Source organism: Salvelinus alpinus, chromosome 3, assembly GCF_045679555.1.
Source record: "Salvelinus alpinus chromosome 3, SLU_Salpinus.1, whole genome shotgun sequence".
In the NCBI taxonomy this organism is placed as follows: domain Eukaryota; kingdom Metazoa; phylum Chordata; class Actinopteri; order Salmoniformes; family Salmonidae; genus Salvelinus; species Salvelinus alpinus.
In genome coordinates, this window is record NC_092088.1 from 71,850,589 (window position 1) to 71,871,327 (window position 20,739).

At 41.5% G+C, this 20,739-nt stretch overlaps 1 protein-coding gene across 13 annotated transcripts in view; it reads right to left on the reverse strand.

Annotated features, from left to right (window-relative positions):
• The window catches only part of LOC139571256 (ribosome-binding protein 1-like), a 59,981-nt gene extending 39,577 nt beyond the window's left edge, over positions 1-20,404 (reverse strand). For 3 of the 13 annotated variants that reach the window (XM_071393948.1, XM_071393944.1, XM_071393943.1), the window contains exon 1: positions 19,845-20,064. The gene's annotated coding sequence lies outside the window, so the exon portion shown is untranslated. Of the gene's footprint in view, positions 1-19,826 lie in introns of all 13 variants that reach the window. The other 10 variants (XM_071393940.1, XM_071393938.1, XM_071393939.1 and 7 more) reach the window with 9 other exon arrangements.
• Between the last annotated feature and the right edge of the window lie 335 nt (positions 20,405-20,739).

Consider the following 20,739-nt stretch of genomic DNA (forward strand, 5'->3'; position numbering starts at 1 on the left):
TTCAAGTTCAAAGTACAAAGTTTGCACCTCTAGCACAGTATCTGGGATTCCCTACATAAGAGAACCTACACCTCGCATTTTCTTTCAACTGCAATGGCAAATTGTGTTACAGACTACAACATGTTTAATAAAGGGTGAATCCATTTGAAATTCAATCACATTTTGACAGCATCCCCTTTGATTTACATTCATGTTTTCCATTGGAAGAAGTGGTCAGAAAGTGATCTTCCGGACCTGAATGACAACTTTCAGGAGATAAAAGTTTACCCATTTTGTATACCCCACCATACCATGAGACATCCATGTCTTCATCACTGGAAAACAAACTGTTGAGTTTAATATCAGTTAAAAGCTTACAAACAGGGTTGCAAAACTATTTTATAGTTTTTTGATTTACGTTTAGTGAGCAACTGCCCCTAAAAAGCAACTTCTCCTTTTGAAAATGGCCTATGTGGCATCGATTCTAGTCAAATATTTATTCTAGTGACAAAATGGACTAAAGTGTAAATAGGTTAATTTTGATCATAAAGTCAGTCTCGTCCAAAACTAAGATTTGCGAGATAGTAAAAAAAAAAAAAGGGTTGTCACAGAATGAAGGGTTCATTTTAATCCTTCCCACATGACCAGCACCCAAGTAATCATCAATTCGGAGCACAGCTGCACGCGACTTGATCATAACGCCCATGGTCAATTTGATATCCCTATGGGGCTAGTTAGGGACCATCAGTAAATTACACAATGTACATGGGACAATATTTTTAAAAGTCAATAGCTCCAAATTTCAATGAATTAAAAAACTTCCAACTATGATTTGAAAAAAATGTATATACAAATATTGAAACTAAAAGAGTAACATGAAAATATTGTCCTGTTTACCTTGTGTAATGTATTGACGGTCCCTAACTATCCCCAGAGATGGTTTGACTTTGGATAGCCTAACCAACTTTGCCACAGTCGCTAATTGGCTTAATAATTTCGCAAACTTTTCCCACCTACGAACACACACAAGAGACACCCACATCAAACCATACCCCCAAAACCCAACGCACGTTTGAATTCAGTCATGGTCGCTAGCATTTCTTAATGAACCAAATCTAAAAACCAGGCCAAATCAAGAAGTGCAGTCGCCCTTTAAGGTTAAAAATGACATTAATTTTTTTTTTAATCATTTGACAAGCTTTTAAATTACATCAAATCTCAACCATTGATCTTTGCATTGATGAAGCCATGGTATGCAAAATAGGTCAACTTTGAGCAGCCTTATCTCTTGAATGTTTTGATATTCAGGTACAAAGTCACTTTCTGAGCACTTCTTCAATGGGCAAACCTATAATCAGCCCAGGTGACAGACCCAGGTCTATAGTGGTCAAGTTCTTATGGTTCAAGGACAAGATGGCTGTTCTGGAGAGAGCCAAGACCTTGAGAGGAATCAACATCTTCCTCAATGAGAACTTCTCTGAAGCTGTGCGTCAGAGGCAGAAAGAACTTATCCCAGCTATGAAAGCTGCCACAGAGCGTGGGGACATTGCTTACATCTGCTACGACAAGCTCATTGTCCACCCTCTCAAAAGTCTGGGAGGAGTGAGAGCTTCAGGCTAACATCACACACTGACACTCACAAGTGCCTGATTGTTTGGCTAATATATTGTAGTCAATGTTTTTATTTTACAAAAACATTTCTCCATATGTCTATCGGTGATAAGCTACCCAGGAAAGGGCTAAGAATAGCCGATATTAATGTAGCCTTAGAAATAAGGTTCATAAAATCAATAACTTGCTAACATTCATACATTTATTTATTTAACTAGGCAAGTCAGTTAAGAACAAATTCTTATTTACAATGACGGCCTACCGAGGACCAGTGGGTTAACTGCCTTGTTCAGGGGCAGAACGACAGATTTTTACCTTGTCAGCTCAGGGATTCGATCCAGCAAACTTTGTTACTGGCCCAACGCTCTAACCACTAGGCTACCTGCCGCACGCACACGCACACATGTTTGGGGTCACTTAGAAATGTCCTTGTTTTTTAAAATTAAAACACATTTTTTGACCATTAAAATAGAATCAAATTGATCAAAAATACAGTGTAGACCTTGTTAATGTTGTAAATGACTACCACACATGGACAAGAGGAATACCTATGTGAGAATGCTGTTCATCCACAACAGCTCAGCATTTAACACCATAGCACCCTCCAAACTCGTCATCAAGCTCGAGACCCTGGGTCTCGACCACGCCCTGTGCAACTGGGTACTGGAGTTCCTGACGGGCCGCCCCCAGGTGGTGAGGGTAGGTAACAACATCTCCAACCCGCTGATCCTCAACACTGGGGCCCCACAAGGGTGCGTTCTGAGCCCTCTCCTGTACTCCCTGTTCACCCACGACTGCGTGGCCATGCACGCCTCCAACTCAATCATCAAGTTATCTTACCATGACACTACACTGGTAGGCTTGATTACCAGCAACGACGAGACGGCCTAGAGGGAGGTGGTGAGGGCCCTCGGAGTGTGGTGTCAGGAAAATAACCTCACACTCAACGTCAACAAAACAAAGGAGATGATTGTGGACTTCAGGAAACAGCAGAGGGAGCACCCCCCTATCCACATCGACGGGACAGTAGTAGAGAGGGTAGTAAGTTAAGTTCCTCGGCGTACACATCACGGACAAACTGAATTGGTCCACCCACACAGACAGCGGGGTGAAGAAGGCACAGCAGCACCTCTACAACCTCAGGAGGCTGAAGAAATTCAGCTTGTCACCAAAAGCACTCACAAACTTCTAGATGCACAATCGAGAGCATCCTGTTGGGCTGTATCACCGCCTGGTACAGCAACTGCTCCGCCCACAACCGTAAGGCTCTCCAGAGGGTAGTGAGGTCTGCACAACGCATCACCGGGGGCAAACTACCTGCCCTCCAGGACACCTACACCACCCGATGTCACAGGAAGACCATAAAGATCATCAAGGACAACAACCACCCGAGCCACTGCCTGTTCACCCCGCTATCATCCAGAAGGCGAGGTCAGTACAGGTGCATCAAAGCAGGGACCGAGAGACTAAAAAATAGCTTCTATCTCAAGGCCATCAGACTGTTAAACAGCCAACACTAACATTGAGTGGCTGCTGCCAACATACTGACTCAACTCCAGCCACTTTAATAATGGAAAATGTATGTAAAAAATGTGGCCTAGCCAGTCTCCAGACCTGAACCCAATAGAAAATCTTTGGAGGGTGCTGAAAGTCCGTATTGCCCAGCGACAGCCCCGAAACCTGAAGGATCTGGAGGTCTGTATGGAGGAGTGGGCCAAAATCCCTGCTGCAGTGTGTGCAAACCTGGTCAAGAACTACAGGAAACGTATGATCTCTGTAATTGCAAACAAAGATTTCTGTACCAAATATTAAGTTCTGCTTTTCTGATGTATCAAATACTTATGTCATGCAATAAAATGCAAATTAATTACTTAAAAATCATACAATGTGATTTTCTGGATTTTTGTTTTAGATTCCGTCTCTCACAGTTGAAGTGTACCTATGATAAAAATGACAGACCTCTACAAGTAGGAAAACCTGCAAAATCGGCAGTGTATCAAATACTTGTTCTCCCCACTGTATATACACACACACACACACACACACTGGCCATCTCTGAAACACACTTAATTCCTTTGATGATACAGCAACAGCAAGACAAGGATATAACATCTACAGAAAAGACAGGAAAGCATATGGGGAGGTGTTGCTGTACACTGAATGTACAAAAACATTAGGAACACCTTCCTAATATTGAGTTGCACCTTTTGCCCTCAGAACAGCCTCACTTCATCAGGGCATGGACCCGAAATTTGTCGAAAGCAGATGCTGGCCCATGTTGACTTCAATGCTTCATACAAAATGTTTTTCTCAGGACTCTTTTGTTGAAGCTGTATGTTGGTCTGATGTGTATGAGGAAGTGAATCCAGATGCAGAACTGGAAGTATTTGTAAAATTATTCTAGGCAAGTCAGTCAAGAACAAATTCTTATTTACAATGACAATGGCCTACGAAAAGGCAAAAGGCATCCTGCAGGGACGGGGGATGGAATTAAAAATATAGGACAAAAACACACATCACGACGAGAGAACACTACATAAAGAGAGACCTAAGACAACAACACAGCAAGGCAGCAACACAACATGACAACATGGTAGCAGCACAAGACATGGTACAAACATTATTGGGCACAGACAACAGCACAAAGGGCAAGGTAGAGACCACAATACATCACACAAAGCAGCCACAGCTGTCAGTAAGAGTGTCCATGATTGAGTCTTTGAATGAAGAGATTGAGATAAAACTGTCCAGTTTCAGTGTTTGTTGCAGCTCGTTCCAGTCGTTAGCTGCAGCGAACTGAAAAGTGGAGCGACCCAGGGATGTGTGTGCTTTGGGAACATTTAACAGAATGTGATTGGCAGAATGGGTGTTGTATGTGGAGGATGAGGGCTGCAGTAGATATCTCAGATAGGGGGGAGTGAGGCCTAAGAGGGTTTTATAAATAAAGCGTCAACCAGTGGGTTGGGTATAGAGGAGTATAGAGTGCAGTGATGTGTCCTATAAGGAGCATTGGTGGCAAATCTGATTACCGAATGGTAAAGAACATGCGTTACGAAAATAATTTGAGCCCCCTGGATTGATGATGAAATGAAAAATTGTATGGTTCAAATAAATTATGCAAAAGTGGTGGCAAACAAGTCAGGCTGCTCAGCTGATTGTCTAATTTTACAGTATGTCAACCATTTTGTGACAACTTAAAAATAAATTATATTACCAAACCAAGATAAATGACAAAAATTAAAAAGACTTGAGTACCGTAGCCCTTTACACTCGTACACGGGTAGTAGCTGTACAGTAACATGCTATACATGACGGGTAGTAGCTGTACAGTAACATGCTATACATGACGGGTAGTAGCTGCACAGTAACATGCTATATATGACATCAGAGCTCTGGCTAGGCGCTTCACAGCGCTGTCTGGGTTTTGACTGACAGCTGTTCTTAACTTGAGCACCGCGCATGACAAAAAGTTGCCCCCATCCCTCCGGCTAATTGGGCAACTTGTGCTAATATTTTGTCTGAGTGACGGAAATGCTGTAAATTAAGATGACTCAATGTATTTTGAAAGATGAGACGTTGAGGATTATAATAAATACTGCTTTGGTGTCATACAAGCAAGCCAAACACCTGTGAGTCCAAATGTGCACTTCACATTTCCATATCATAAAACTCAAGTCATATACAGTGTCAACGTTTATGATCACTATGTTTGATGTACAAGATGACATGGCGATATATTCTGTTGAGAACAACCCAGGGTATGATCATTTTTGTTTATTGTGAGCACCCGAATGCACTCATGACTCATTTCTATGAGCACCAAAATTACATTGTTTCTCTGAATTGCCATGTGAAAACCTAACACTAAGATCGTATTTTTTAACTTAACTAGTCACGTTGGCAATAGAACACGCTTTGAAATCATGCCCACCTGACCCAGATTGCGATTTACAATGGACCGTTTTTGGATTGCGTAAACAGTAATTTTGTGATGGCGGAGATGCAGACTTGTGTTCCAAATGAAACAACTACAGGTAAGCTTGCTCTACTTCCTGAACAGCAAAGCTAGGGGAGAACAACAAAATAAGTACCTTATAGTTGAAGACTTCAAGTCATAAAAGCGCATTAAAATTGCTTAGGAACTGTTCACACATTGGAGAGGTGTGTGACCACTTGGAGACACCGAATAGTCCTCTTACTCAAACACCTTGTACCTACCCCACATTTTCCAGGAATAGTCTTATAATGTTACTGAATCTATCCTGAGTATTTTCAGATTTCATTATCAACAAATGTTGCAAAAAGTAAAAAAATAAAATGTCACATAAACCAACAGTGTAATGTCTGGATTCAGTAATGGGTCAGGTGAACTGTTGTGTATTCACCTTCAATCTAAAACTTTTCCCATTATATAAAAACTGTCCCCTTTCAATTGCTACCATGGTTATGCATATGCTTTTCATATTTCTTCGGTAAGAACGATTTCAATTCAGCCCTATTCATACAGGCTAATTCCCACATGTAAAGGGTCAAGTTAGTTTGGGAGAGGTGGAAAAACTATTGTTATCCATCAATAATAAGCCACCAGTTATCGACAACCTAGATTGGAAAGTATTGGGAATGGTAGCAGACTGTATTGCCACCTCTATTTGCTAGATAATTAACCAAAGCCTGAAGGAGTGTGTGTCCACCAATGGTGTAAAGTATTTAAGTAAAAACACTTTAAAAAGAACTACATAAGCATTTTTTCCCTGTACTTTACTATTTATATTTGACTACTTTTAAAGGAAAGAAAGAATGTACTTTTTACTCCATACATTTTCCCTGACACCCAAAAGTACTTGTTACATTTTGACAGGAAAATGGTCCAATTCACACACTTATCAAGAGAACATCCCCGGTCATCCCTAGTGCCTCTGATCTGGCGGACTCACTAAACACAAATGCTTCGTTTGTAAATTATGTCTTAGTATTGGAGTGTGCCACTGGCTATCCGTCAATAAAAATAACATTTAAATGGTGGCGTCTGGTTTGCTTAATATAAGGAATTTTAAATGGTTTATAATTGTACTTTTGATACTTAAGTACATTTGAGCATTTCCATTTACTTTTGACAATTAAGTATATTTAAAACCAAATACTTTTAGACTTTTACTCAAGTAGTATTTTACTAGGTGACTTTCACTTGAGTCATTTTCTATTAAGGTATCTTTACTTTTACTCAAGTATGACAATTGAGTACTTTTTCCACCACTGGTGTCCACAGGCGTGGGAGGAAGCTAAAGTAATTCCACTACCTAAAAATAGTAAAGCACCCTTTGCTGTCTCGAACAGCCACCCAAATCAGTTTTCTGCTTGGTCTTAGTAAATTGGATGGCGAGAATTGTGTTTGACTACTGACTTTCAGCATTCCTACAGAGAAGGGCACTCAGTTTGTACTGCACTGACTCCGATGACTGATGATTGCCTAAAATAAATGGATAATAAGATGATAGTTGGAGCTGTATTGTTAGATTTCAGAGCAGCCTTTGATGTTATTAATCCTAAAGCTTCTCTAACATCAGATATGTACAGTGCGGTGTCTTTCAGGGAAGCTGCCTTGGGCCGTTACTCTTTATTTTTACAAATGATTTGCCACTGGTCTTACACAAAGCTATAATGACTATGTATGCAAATTACTTCACACTCTACCGTTCAGCATCCAAAGCCAGCGAGCTCACCGAAATTCAAAATAAGGAGTTACGGTCAGTATCAGAATGGGTGATTAACTTCTTATGGCTGGGGGGAAGTATTGAGTAGCTTGGATGAATAAGATGCCCAGAGTAAACTGCCTGCTACTCAGTCCCAGAGGCTAAGATATCTACTAATAATATGCATTTGTATAGAAAACACTCTGAAGTTTCTAAAACTGTTTGAATGTCTGTGAGTATAACAGAACTCATATGGCAGCAAAAACCTGAGAAAAAAATCAAACCAAGAAGTGGGAAAGTTTGTAGTTTGTAGTTTTTCAACTCATCGCCTATTGAATATACAGTGGGATATTGGTCATATTGCACTTCCTAAGGCTTCCACTAGATGTCAACAGTCTTTAGAACCTTGTTTGATGCTTCTACTGTGAAGGAGGGGGGAATGAGGGCTCTTTGAGTCAGGGCTCTAGCAGAGTGCCATGAGCTGACCACGCGTGTTCACGTGAGTTAGACCTGCGTTCCAACGCATTTCTACAGACAAAGGAATTCTCCGGGCGGAACATTATTGAAGATTTATGTTAAAAACATCCTAAAGATTGATTCTATACTTCGTTTGACATGTTTCTACAAACTGTAATATGACTTTTCGTCTGAACTTTCACATGGACTTGCCCGTGCGTCGTGAGTTTGGATTGTGTACTGAACGCGCGAACAAAAAGGAGGTATTTGGACATAAATTATGGACTTTATGGAACAAATCAAACATGTATTGTGGAACTGGGATTCCTGGGAGTGCATTCTGATGGAGATCAAAGGTAAGTGAATATTTATAATGCTATTCGGACATCTGTTGACTCCACAACATGGCGGATATCTTTATGGCTTGTTTTGGCTCTGAGCGCTGTACTCAGATTATAGCATGGTGTGCTTTTTCCGTAAAGTCTTTTTTTTATCTGACACAGCAGTTGCATTAAGGAGAGGTTTATCTAAAGTTCCATGTATAATACTTGTATCTTTTATCAATGTTTATTATGAGTATTTCTGTAAATTGATGTGACTCTCTGCAAAATCACCGGATGTTTTGGAAGCAAAACATTACTGAACGTAATGCGCCAATGTAAACTGAGATTTTTGGATATAAATATGAACTTTATCAAACAAAACATACATGTATTGTGTAACATGAAGTCCTATGAGTGTCATCTGATGAAGATCATCAAAGGTTTGTGATTCATTTTATCTTTATTTCTGCTTTTTGTGAATCCTCTCTTTGGCTGGAAAAATGGCTGTGTTTTTCTGTGGGTATGTAGTGACCTAACATAATCAGATGGTGTGCTTTCGTCGTAAAGCCTTTTTGAAATCGTACACTGTGGTGGGATTAACAACAAGTTTATCTTTAAAATGGTGTAGGAATTCTAATTATGAGATTTCTGTTTGAATTTGGCGCCCTGCACTTTCACTGGCTGTTGTCAAGTCGATCCCGTTAACGGGATCTCAGCCGAAAGAAGTTAAGACCCTCTATGCACAACTCCAGTTGAAGTTTAGGTCTTAGAGAATGCTTTGAACCAAATACAATGCTTTTAGTTTTATATGTATTTAAGACCAGTTTATTATTAACATTGAGCAATTTGAGGAAACTAAACTCCTAGGGATATTGTCATTGCCAAGTCATATTGACAAAGTTGTTGTGAAGATGGGGAGGGGTATGTCTGTTATAAAAAGATGATCTGCGTTTGACACAAAATCAACTGTACTAGTTGTTAAGGGTCTTGTCCCATGTGACCTAACCACCTCGATTTGGTCTTACGTAGCAAAATGTTTAATTGTTTTTTACACTGGATAAAAATTTGAGCTAGAAAATGCTATATCATACACTGCAGTTGAGGAACAACGGGAAAGTCATTCTGCTTTGAAAATTGACAAACTTGTAATCCCACTTTTGAGAAAATGGCCCTTGAATATTTTGATACACCTACTGGAGAGCTCTTCTTTGTCAACAGTCATTCAGCATCGTTCACACCCTCTCTTAAGCCTTAGCCGCACCCATCTCTTTAAGGATTCACATGTGAGGCCATGTGGTAAACACATGCTATATCAAGTAAAATTTGTCTATTTTTCACATGCACAGGATACAGAAGGTGTAAACGGTACAGGGACAGTACTTGCATACCAGCAATATCAAAAACGGAAAGTGTTCAAATAAAAATATTTTATCGTTGTTAGATTACCCAACACACTTGTCTAAATGTATGGATCGTGTGAAGGAAATGCTATAACCAGCCTCCACCCACATCTAGCTAAGCAGATGGGTCACTATTGTCTAGACATGTACGTACACATGTTCATGAAATACAATCGATGGCCTTAATCACCCCCAGACACACCCAATTTGATAGGTTGTGTAATAATCTGGCCGAAGTGGAGTCTTTCGATTAGACATGTAGTTAGCTAGCTAAACAATGAACCGGCATATCCCAACTCATACTACTACCAATAAAAACATTGTCATAGCTGTAGTATGAATCTGCTAAAGCTAACAAACTAGGTTTAATGTTAACTGGATGCAAATGGATTTCTGATTCAAATAATATTACTACACAGATCATACACGTAAGGTTAGCTAGCGAGCCAGCAAGCTAACATTTGCTAACTAACAGTATACTTTAACTTGAAATAAAAATGACTTCCTGACAAAATTATAAAGTATATCTGGAAAATGTAGCTAGACTCCTACCCATATACATGGATGAATGCTTCACGGCAGACTGGAACCATTTAACTCTTGTTTGTAGCTACAGCTTGTTTGGCCAGCTTTGTGTCAAGTCACACCGGTTCACACTGACCGTGGCGTGTGCAGAAAGTAGCCCATCACTCTTTCCTACTGATCTGTCGATAGCGTCTGCTAAATTCTGGGCATCAATGTTGTTGAGAAAAGTAGCAAAACTTTTGTAGTTCTCGATGGTTAGCGTTATATCTTTCAAAAACAGCACGGTAGAAAGGACTGTCAACACATACTGAACAGCTCACGTTAAAGACTGGTCTGCCATGTAGGAAGCTTCTATCTAAACTAATTTCCCGGCATGTCCAGCCCATACATTATCTCAGCCAATCATGGCTAGTGGGAAGGTTCCTGCGTTTTTCCATGGCTAAACCAACTAGGCTCGTAATTTAACAATTTTAATCGTATTTATGGATGGAATACAAGTTTGTTATTAAGGCACATGAAAATTCACGTTCCAGAAGGCATTTCTGCAAAAAACGAATTTGATAAATTTAAATGTTTACGTTCAAATGCTGCTCCTGTGAAGTACAGTAGTGAAGTCGACATACGCCTAGTTTCCTGAAACGAGTCACGTGGTCAAGTGCAGCAAAGAAAGATCTAGCAAAGCTGCAGCTGGCTCAACACAGAGCAGCACGCCTTGCCCTTAACTACACACACAGAACTAACATCAACAGCATGCATACCAGTCTTTCCTGGTTGACAATTGAGACTTACTGCTTCTCTTCTAGTTATGAGAAATGTTACTGTAATACATTCCAGATTGTTTGCATAATCAAATAACATTCAACTCACACACCCATTCATACCCAACAAGACATGCCACCAGGAGTTTCTTCACAACTCACACACCCATTCATACCCCACAAGACATGCCACCAGGAGTTTCTTCACAACTCACACACCCATTCATACCCCACAAGACATGCCACCAGGAGTTTCTTCACAACTCACACACCCATTCATACCCCACAAGACATGCCACCAGGAGTTTCTTCACAATCCCCAGATCCAAAACGAATTCACGGCAACACAAAGTATTATACAGAGCATTGCTCGCATGGAACTAACATCTCCAATTACTCAAGCAAACAGCAAAAGTACCTTTAAAATCAGATTAAGCAACATCTCACAGAACTGTGGGGACTGTGAGGGGACACACAATAATTTTGTTGTATTGTTTGTATTATAATTTTTGCATATCATTGAATTAAACATTTGTGTGACTGTCCTTGTCTATCAGTGTTTTGTTACTTGTCATGTTTTGCGTTTTTTGTGGACCCCAGGTAGAATAGCCTAGCTGCTACTTCTGCAAAAGCTAATTGGGATCCTAATAAACAAATAATTATGGAAGGTTTCGTTCAAATCAAAAGGGGTGCTGTCAAAAAGTGATTGAAACCCTAAACTAAACCCATTTTGGCAAATCAAAAGAAAGAAGTATGCTTGAATTGAAAGCTCTTTCTGCCACCCAAGTGCAGCATAGCCTACCTGCTCAGTGTTTTTATAGGCCAAATTATGGCTTGGTGGAATTAACCATTTGGCAAATTATGCAAAGGGAGGAGGAAATATAAGCTGTGAGTCATGCCAAGAGCTCAGCCTCTCCATCTGGTTAGGAAGTAAGGTCAAGCTAGACAGATAAACAGAGTGTGCCTGCCTCTAACCTGCACACCATGCTTAAAAAACAGATATGTGTAGAAAGAAAAGGCAGCACAGAGTTAGCCATATGCCAACTACTGTACCTCTGAAGAAATGTCCCTTTCATGCAGAGAGAAATGCAAATCGTTTAGGAAAATCATATAGCCTATTATGCAAGATCACTTTCCATCCTTCCCACTCTCTCTATTAGTATACTCCATCAAAAGCTCTCCATTACAGTCAATAGAATCTAGCCTATTAGGGTTGCCACATGTCCCGGATTGTATGGGACAGTACCACATTGTGGCACTTTGTCACGCATCCCACACATAAAACTTTAATGTCCTGCATTTTATCAACAAATTAAAACACCACTCATTTACAAAAAAAGGTTGATTTGTCCAATATTTCAGTCAGGGTTCCTATGCATTTGATGAGAATTGACAGTCCAACCTGTCTCTTTTGCAGTCACTTTGCACTTAGTGGGGAGAACAAGACATTGCATGACATAAGTATTTGATCACCTACCAACCAGTAAGAATTCCGGCGCTCACAGACCTGTTTTTCTTTAACAAGCCCTCCTGTTCTCCACTCAATACCTGTATTAACTGCAGCTGTTTGAACTCGTTACCTGTATAAAAGACACCTGTCCACACACTCAATCAAACAGACTCCAACCTCTCCACAATGGCCAAGACCAGAGAGCTGTGTAAGGACATCAGGGATAAAATTGTAGACCTGCACAAGGCTGGGATGGGCTACAGGACAATAGGCAAGCAGCTTGGTGAGAAGGCAACAACTGTTGGCGCAATTATTAGAAGATGGAAGAAGTTCAAGATGACGGTCAATCACCCTCGGTCTGGGGCTCCATGCAAGATCTCACCTCGTGGGGTCATTGCTCATGAGGAAGGTGAGGGATCAGCCCAGAACTACACGGCAGGACCTGGTCAATGACCTGGAGAGAGCTGGGACCACAGTCTCAAAGAAAACCATTAGTAACACACTACGCCGTCATGGATTAAAATCCTGCAGCGCACGCAAGGTCCCCCTGCTCAAGCCAGCGCATGTCCAGGCCCGTCTGAAGTTTGCCAATGACCATCTGGATGATCCAGAGGAGGAATGGGAGAAGGTCATGTGGTCTGATGAGACAAAAATAGAGCTTTTTGGTCTAAACTCCACTCGCCGTGTTTGGAGGAAGAAGAAGGATGAGTACAACCCCAAGAACACCATCCCAACCGTGAAGCATGGAGGTGGAAACATCATTCTTTGGGGATGCTTTTCTGCAAAGGGGACAGGACGACTGCACCGTATTGAGGGGAGGATGGATGGGGCCATGTATCGCGAGATCTTGGCCAACAACCTCCTTCCCTCAGTAAGAGCATTGAAGATGGGTCGTGGCTGGGTCTTCCAGCATGACAACGACCCGAAACACACAGCCAGGGCAACTAAGGAGTGGCTCCGTAAGAAGCATCTCAAGGTCCTGGAGTGGCCTAGCCAGTCTCCAGACCTGAACCCAATAGAAAATCTTTGGAGGGAGCTGAAAGTCCGTATTGCCCAGCGACAGCCCCGAAACCTGAAGGATCTGGAGAAGGTCTGTATGGAGGAGTGGGCCAAAATCCCTGCTGCAGTGTGTGCAAACCTGGTCAAGAACTACAGGAAACGTATGATCTCTGTAATTGCAAACAAAGGTTTCTGTACCAAATATTAAGTTCTGCTTTTCTGATGTATCAAATACTTATGTCATGCAATAAAATGCAAATTAATTACTTTAAAATCATACAATGTGATTTTCTGGATTATTGTTTTAGATTCCGTCTCTCACAGTTGAAGTGTACCTATGATATAAATGACAGACCTCTACATGCTTTGTAAGTAGGAAAACCTGCAAAATCGGCAGTGTATCAAATACTTGTTCTCCCCACTGTATGAAAAGATATTATATGATAAAGATGTGGTGCTGGTGATGTTATACACTTCTCCAATCAATGTTGAGATCTGATAATCACGGTACTCCATCTTGTTTATTTTTTTGTTTATCTGTCGGCCCCAGCCTCGAACTCAGGCCCTGTGTGTAGTTAACTGACCCCTCTATGCCCATTCATCACCATTTTACCGGTTGTAGTCTTAGCTGATTAGCTGTTGTTGTCTTACCCGTTGTTGCCTTAGCTATGTCTTCCAATTAACACCTGTGATTGCTTTATGCCTATCTCAAATATCAATATGCCTTGTATATTGTTGTTTAGGATAGTTATCATTGTTTTAGTTTATTCCGGAGCCCCGAGACCCACTCAACATGCCTCAGATACCTCCTTTGTCCCACCTCGCACACATGCGGTGACCTCACCCAGCATAACTAGGATGTCCAGAGATGCAACCTCTCTTATCGTCACAAAATGCCTGGGTTCACCTCCACTGTACCCGCACCCCACCATACCCGTCTGTACATTATGGCCTGAATCTATTCTACCATGCCCAGAAATTTGCTCCTTTTATTCTCTGTCCCCAACGCACTACACGACCAGTTTTGATAACCTTTAGCCGTACCCTCATCCTAGTCCTCCTCGGGTGATGTGAAGGTTAACCCAGGCCCTGCGTGTCCCCAGACACTCTCATTTGTTGACTTCTGTGACCAAAAAAGCCTTGGTTTCATGCATGTTAACATCAGAAGCCTCCTCCCTAAGTTTGTTTTACTCATCTGCTTTAGCACACTCCGCCAACCCTGATGTCCTTACCGTGTCTGAATCCTGGCTTAGGAAGGCCACCAAAAATTCTGAGGTTTCCATCCCCAACTACAAAATGTTCCATCAAGATAGAACTGTCAAAGTGGGATGAGTTGCAATCTACTGCAGAGATAGCTTGCAAAGTTCTGTCATACTTTCCAGGTCTATGCCCAAACAGTTTGAGCTTCTAATTTTAAAAATGATCCTCCCCAGAAATAAATCTCTCACTGTTTTAGACCCCCCTCAGCTCCCAGCTGTGCCCTGGACACCATATGTGAATTGATTGCCCCCCATCTATCTTCAGAGTTCGTTCTGTTAGGTGACCTAAACTGGGATATGCTTAACACCCCGGCAGTCTTACAATCTAAGCTACATCCCCTCAATCTCACACAAATTATCACGGATCCCACCAGGTACAACCCAAAATCCGTAAACATGCCCTCCAAATACACCTCTGCTGTTTTCAATCAGGATCTCAGCGATGGGTCCGCGGTCAAACGACCACCCCTCATCACTGTTAAACGCTCCCAAAAACACTTCTGCAAGCAGGCCTTTCTAATCGACCTGGCCCGGGTATCCTGGAAGAATATTGACCTCATCCTGTCAGTAGAGGATGCCTGGTTACTCCTTAAAAAGTACTTTCCTCACCATCTTTAATAAGCATGCCCCGTTAATTTATTTTTTAACTAAGAACAGATATAGCCCTTGGTTCACTCCAGACCTGACTGCCCTCCACCAGCACAAAAACATCCTGTGGCAGACTGCAATAGCATCGAATAGTCCCCGCGATATGCAACTGTTCAGGGAAGTCAGGAACCAATATACACAGTCAGTCAGGAAAGCAAAGGCTAGCTTTTTCAAACAGAAATTTGCATCCTGTAGCTCTAACTACAAAAAGTTCTGGGACACTGTAAAGTCCATGGAGAACAAGAGCACCTCCTCCCAGCTGCCCACTGCTCTGAGGCTAGGAAACACTGTCACCACCGATAAATCCACAATAAATCGAGAATTTCAATAAGCATTTCTCTACAGCTGACCATGCTTTCCTCCTGGTTACCCCAACCCCGGCCAACAGCTCCGCAACCCCCGCAGCTACTTGCCCAAGCCTCCCCAGCTTCTCCTTCACCCAAATCCAGATAGCAGATGTTCTGAAAGAGCTGCAAAACCTGGACCCTTACAAATCAGCTGGGCTAGACAATCTGGACCCTCTCTTTCTAAAACTATCCGCCGCCATCGCTGCAACCCCTTTTACCAGCCTGTTCAACCTCTCTTTCGTATCGTCCAAGATCCCTAAAGATTGGAAAGCTGCCGCGGTCATCCCCCTCTTCAAAGGGGGTGACACTCTAGACCCAAACTGTTATAGACCTATATCCATCCTGCACTGCCTTTCTAAAGTCTTCGAAAGCCAAGTTAAGAAACAGATCACTGACCATTTCGAATCCCACCGTACCTTCTCCGCTGTGCAATCTGGTTTCCAAGCTGGTCACGGGTGCACCTCAGCCACGCTCAAGGTACTAAACGATATCATAACCACCATCGATAAAAGATTGTACTGTGCAGCCGTATTCATCGACCTGGCCAAGGCTTTCGACTCTGTCAATCACCACATTCTTATCGGCAGACTCAATAGCCTTGGTTTCTCAAATGACTGCCTCGCCTGATTCACCAACTACTTCTCAGACAGAGTTCAGTGTGTCAAATCGGAGGTCCTGTTGTCCGGACTTCTGGCAGTCTCTATGGGGAAACCACACGGTTCAATTCTCAGGCCGACTCTTTTCTCTGTATATATCAATAATATTGCTCTTGCTGCGGGTGATTCTCTGATCCACCTCTATGCAGACGACACCATTCTGTATTCATCTGGCCCTTCTTTGGACACTGTGTTAACAAACCTCCAAACGAGCTTCAATGCCATACAACACTCCTTCCGTGGCCTCCAACTGCTCTTAAAAACCTCTTGACGCTAGGGGTCAGAATTTTCTTTTTCTTAAAATATCATTCCAAGGTAAATGTACATTTTCTCTGGCCCAGATCGTAGAATATGCATATAATTTACAGATTAGGATAGAAAACACTCCAAAGTTTCCAAAACTGTCAAAATATTGTCTGTGAGTATAACAAAACGTATTCTGCATACGAAAACATAACCCGGAAGTGATTTTTTTTCTGTGTTTCCTGGCCCGTCTTTCTTCCATTTAAAGGGGTATCAACCAGATTCCTTTTCCAATGGCTTCCTCAGGCTGTGACCAGCCTTTAGACATAGTTTCAGGCTTTTATTTAGAAAAATTAGCGAGATGTTTCATAAGTAGTCAGGAGTCCTCTGAATAGTTCCTGCGCGCGCGAGAGGAGCTCTCCATTTTCCTTTTGTCTCTTAAAGATAAGGTTATGGTCCAGTTGAAATATTATCGATTATGTTTGTTAGAAAAAACCTGAGGATTGATTATAAAAAACATTTGACATGTTTCTACGACCATTACGGATACTTTTTGGAATTTGTCGAACGGAACACGGCTTTGGTTCTCTCAACATAATGCGCAACCCAAATAGCGTTTTTTTGTGATAGAAGTAATATTTATCGAACAAAAATAACATTTGTTGTGTAACTGGGAGTCTCGTGAGTGGAAACATCCGAAGATTATCAAAGGTAAGCGATTAATTTTATTGCTTTTCTCACTTTCGTGACCATGCTAATTTGGGGCTAGCTGTTGTAGCATTGAGAGCTACACTCACAAAAGCTTGGATTTCTTTCGCTGTAAAATATATTTTCAAAATCTGACACGATAGGTGGATTAACAACAAGCTAAGCTGTGTTTTGGTATATTTCACTTGTGATTGCATGATTATAAATATTTTTAGTAATATTTTTGCATTTGGCGCCCTGCAATTCTAGCGGTTGTTTAGAAAAGTGATCCCGTAAAAGGGATCTGTAGCGCAGAGAAGTTAAGCTCTAGTAAAACTAAATGCATGCTTTTCAACCGATCGCTGCCTGCACCCGCCCGACTAGCATCACTGCTCTGGACGGTTCTGACTTATGTGGAATATGTGGACAATTACAAATACCTAGGTGTCTGGCTAGACTTTAAACTCTCCTTCCAGACTCATATTAAACATCTCCAATCAAAAATTAAATCAAAAATCTGCTTCCTATTTCGCAACAAAGCCTGCTTCACTCACACCACCAAACATACCCTTGTGAAACTGACTATCTTAACGATCCTCGACGATGTCATTTACAAAATAGCCTCCAACACTCTACTCAGCAAACTGGATGCAGTCTATCACAGTGCCATCCGTTTTGTCACCAAAGCCCCATATACCACCCACCACTGCGACCTGTATGCTCTCGTCGGCTGGCCCTCGCTACATATTTGTCGCCAGACCCACTGGTTCCAGGTCATCTATAGGTCTTTGCTAGGTAAAGCTGCACCTTATCTCAGCTCACTGGTCACGATAACAACACCCACCCGTAGCACACGCTCCAGCAGTATATCTCACTGGTCATCCCCAAAGCCAACACCTCCTTTGGCCGCCTTTCCTTCCAGTTCTCTTGGCCGCCTTTCCTTCCAGTTCACTGCTGCCAATGGCTGGGACGAATTGCAAAAATCGCTGAAGCTGGAGACTTATATCTCCCTCACTAACTTTAAACATCAGCTATCTGAGCAGCTAACAGATACGCTGCAGCTGTACATAGCCAATCTGTAAATAGCCCACCCAATCTACCTACCTCATCCCCATATTGTTTTCATTTACTTTTCTGCTCTTTTGCACACCAGTATTTCTACTTGCACATCATCATCTGCATATCCATCACTTCAGTGTTAATTTTGCTAAATTGTAATTACTTGCTACTATGTCCTATTTATTGCCTTACCTCCTCACGCCATTTGCACACACTGTATATAGACTTTCTTTTTTTATATTGTGTTATTAACTGTACGCTTGTTTATTCCATGTGTAACTCTGTGTTGTTGTTTGTGTCGCACTGCTTTGCTTTATCTTGGCCAGGTTGCAGTTGTAAATGAGAACTTGTTCTCAACTAGCCTACCTGGTTAAATAAAGGTGAAATTAAAAATAAAAAAATTCTGCGCAGTGCAAGAAGAGGCGTTGGCCAATTTCATATTGTCAACCAAATACATTTGTAAAATCCTTTCGGGCTACATTCCAGCTAAACTAGGAGTGGAGAATTAACTACCGGTACTTACAAAAAGCGTGCATCTAACAAAGAGCTACGAAAGTAAGTAAATAACCATATTAGACTTCAAGACATAAGGTAATTTTGTCAAACGCTCATTCAACATATTTACTGCTACTTTATTCAATCGTGTTTTAAAAGTCTCCCTAACAGTTTACATTCCCTGACACCAACCAGAAATGTTTCCTTGGCCAAATATTCCCAGATTTTCATAAAACAATCACATAAGTGTTCTCTTATTTTTCTGGATCACCAAAAGAGTAGGCTACATACACTTCAATTATTGGTCAAAAACACGTGTTTAGCAGATGTTATTGCGGGTGTAGCGAAATGCTTGTGTTTTTATACATACATATATATTTTTATCCTTATGATACATGATGCTCTATTCCGCCAGGGGCCCCCGACCTCCCAGATAGCATATGAACACGCCATAAGCGCCAGCAAGAAATTTGCTTTAATACTGCTAAATGTTCTCTCATCAGCATGGCAAAATGTGAAGAATAGCATGAGATTAGCTATAAAATAGCACATTTTATCTCTGTCCCATGGCAAAGTGTTGAAATGCAGGAAGTTTGTTTTCTTTTTTGGGGGGGGGGGGGGGGGGGGGCTGCTAAAAGAAATTCCTACTGCCCCCCACAAAAAAAGTTTCGGTAGGTGCCCTGGAGCCCCAAATGCGGTGGTCAGTCAGGTCCTGTATTCAGCATGTTTGTCATAAAAACGCTGTCATGTAATTTCGAAATATTTTATCATGGCATGAAATGGAAATTAAGTTGTGTCATGACTAACTGGCATCTTGTGGGAAACTGTCGTAACTATCAAAGCTAACGCATTAGCAAGAAAGTCGAGATAGCCAGCTGAGAATTCGCAACTCCCCAAATCTATGTAACTACCGTTACACAGAGTTTATCTGCTATGTCGCTACATCACATCTCGAGTTGAGAATGATCAACTAGGAGCTGGCTAGCTAACGTTAGCTAGGCTAGTAGGCTACAACACGTTAGCTAGCTGACTTTTTAGCCAGTTAACTTAGTTTCATTGCTAGTTTATTATTATAAAATTGCGAAGTTGTCAGCTGCTGCCTAGTAAGAATCACATGCTAAATAGTTACAGGCATCATTAGCCAAACAGCTAGTTAGTTAGTCTGACTTCCATCCATATGAAATATGGAATAAGGTTCTGATTTTTCAGAATAGTATTCTAGAGCTCTTCAGAATTCATACCTTATTTTTTATATATACCTGCTGATGTAGCTACTGTAGACCGCTTCTGGAGGCGGTTGAAGAAGCACGGATTTTGTCGTTGAATTTCTTTCAATCTGAAGTCAAATATGCAGCTATTTCCCAAAATTATCTCTTTCAGGCAGTCCGTCTGGGAATCCTCTTCCTTTAAATGGAGTCGTGGCACTTTGAGCTGGCTCGCATCGGGCCAGTGAGGGGGTTCGATTAATATCGCCCGGTCGCCCGTGTAGAGGTGTTTTGTAACGACTGAAAATTAATTGCTTTCGATTTTAAACCGGGCTGTTCCCGGCGTGAGCCAGGCGCCCGGTTCAAAGCCCACGGCGAAATCGGCTCAAAACAAAAGTGACTTAATTAAGTACGTGTGTAAATTGGTAGGATTCTGTGTTTTCCCATGGAAAAGTGATTGATTTTTATTTTAAAAACGCTTTATCTGCTTTCCCAAAGATTTGTTTTTTTAAATTCAAACATTTATTTTATGTTGACAAAATGACTGAGCCGCGCACAGATTAGAGAATGGTGCTCCTCCCTCCCCGCGTTCGCCCGATGTTTGACGGCATTTGCTTAAACACCGACTCTGATTTTGTGCCCATGTCCCTGTTAGATATTGGGCTGGTGCGATTATGCTGAACAGCAGGGCACCGGTCCATGGCCCGTGACGTGCCGGGCAAAAGCGGTGAGGGAGGAGCGCCTTTCTCAAATTTTTTATTTATTTTTATTTATTTCACCTTTATTTAACCAGGTAGGCTAGTTGAGAACAAGTTCTCATTTGCAACTGCGACCTGGCCAAGATAAAGCATAGCAGTGTGAACAGACAACACAGAGTTACACATGGAGTAAACAATAAACAAGTCAATAACATGGTAGAAAAAAAGAGAATCTATATACAATGTGTGCA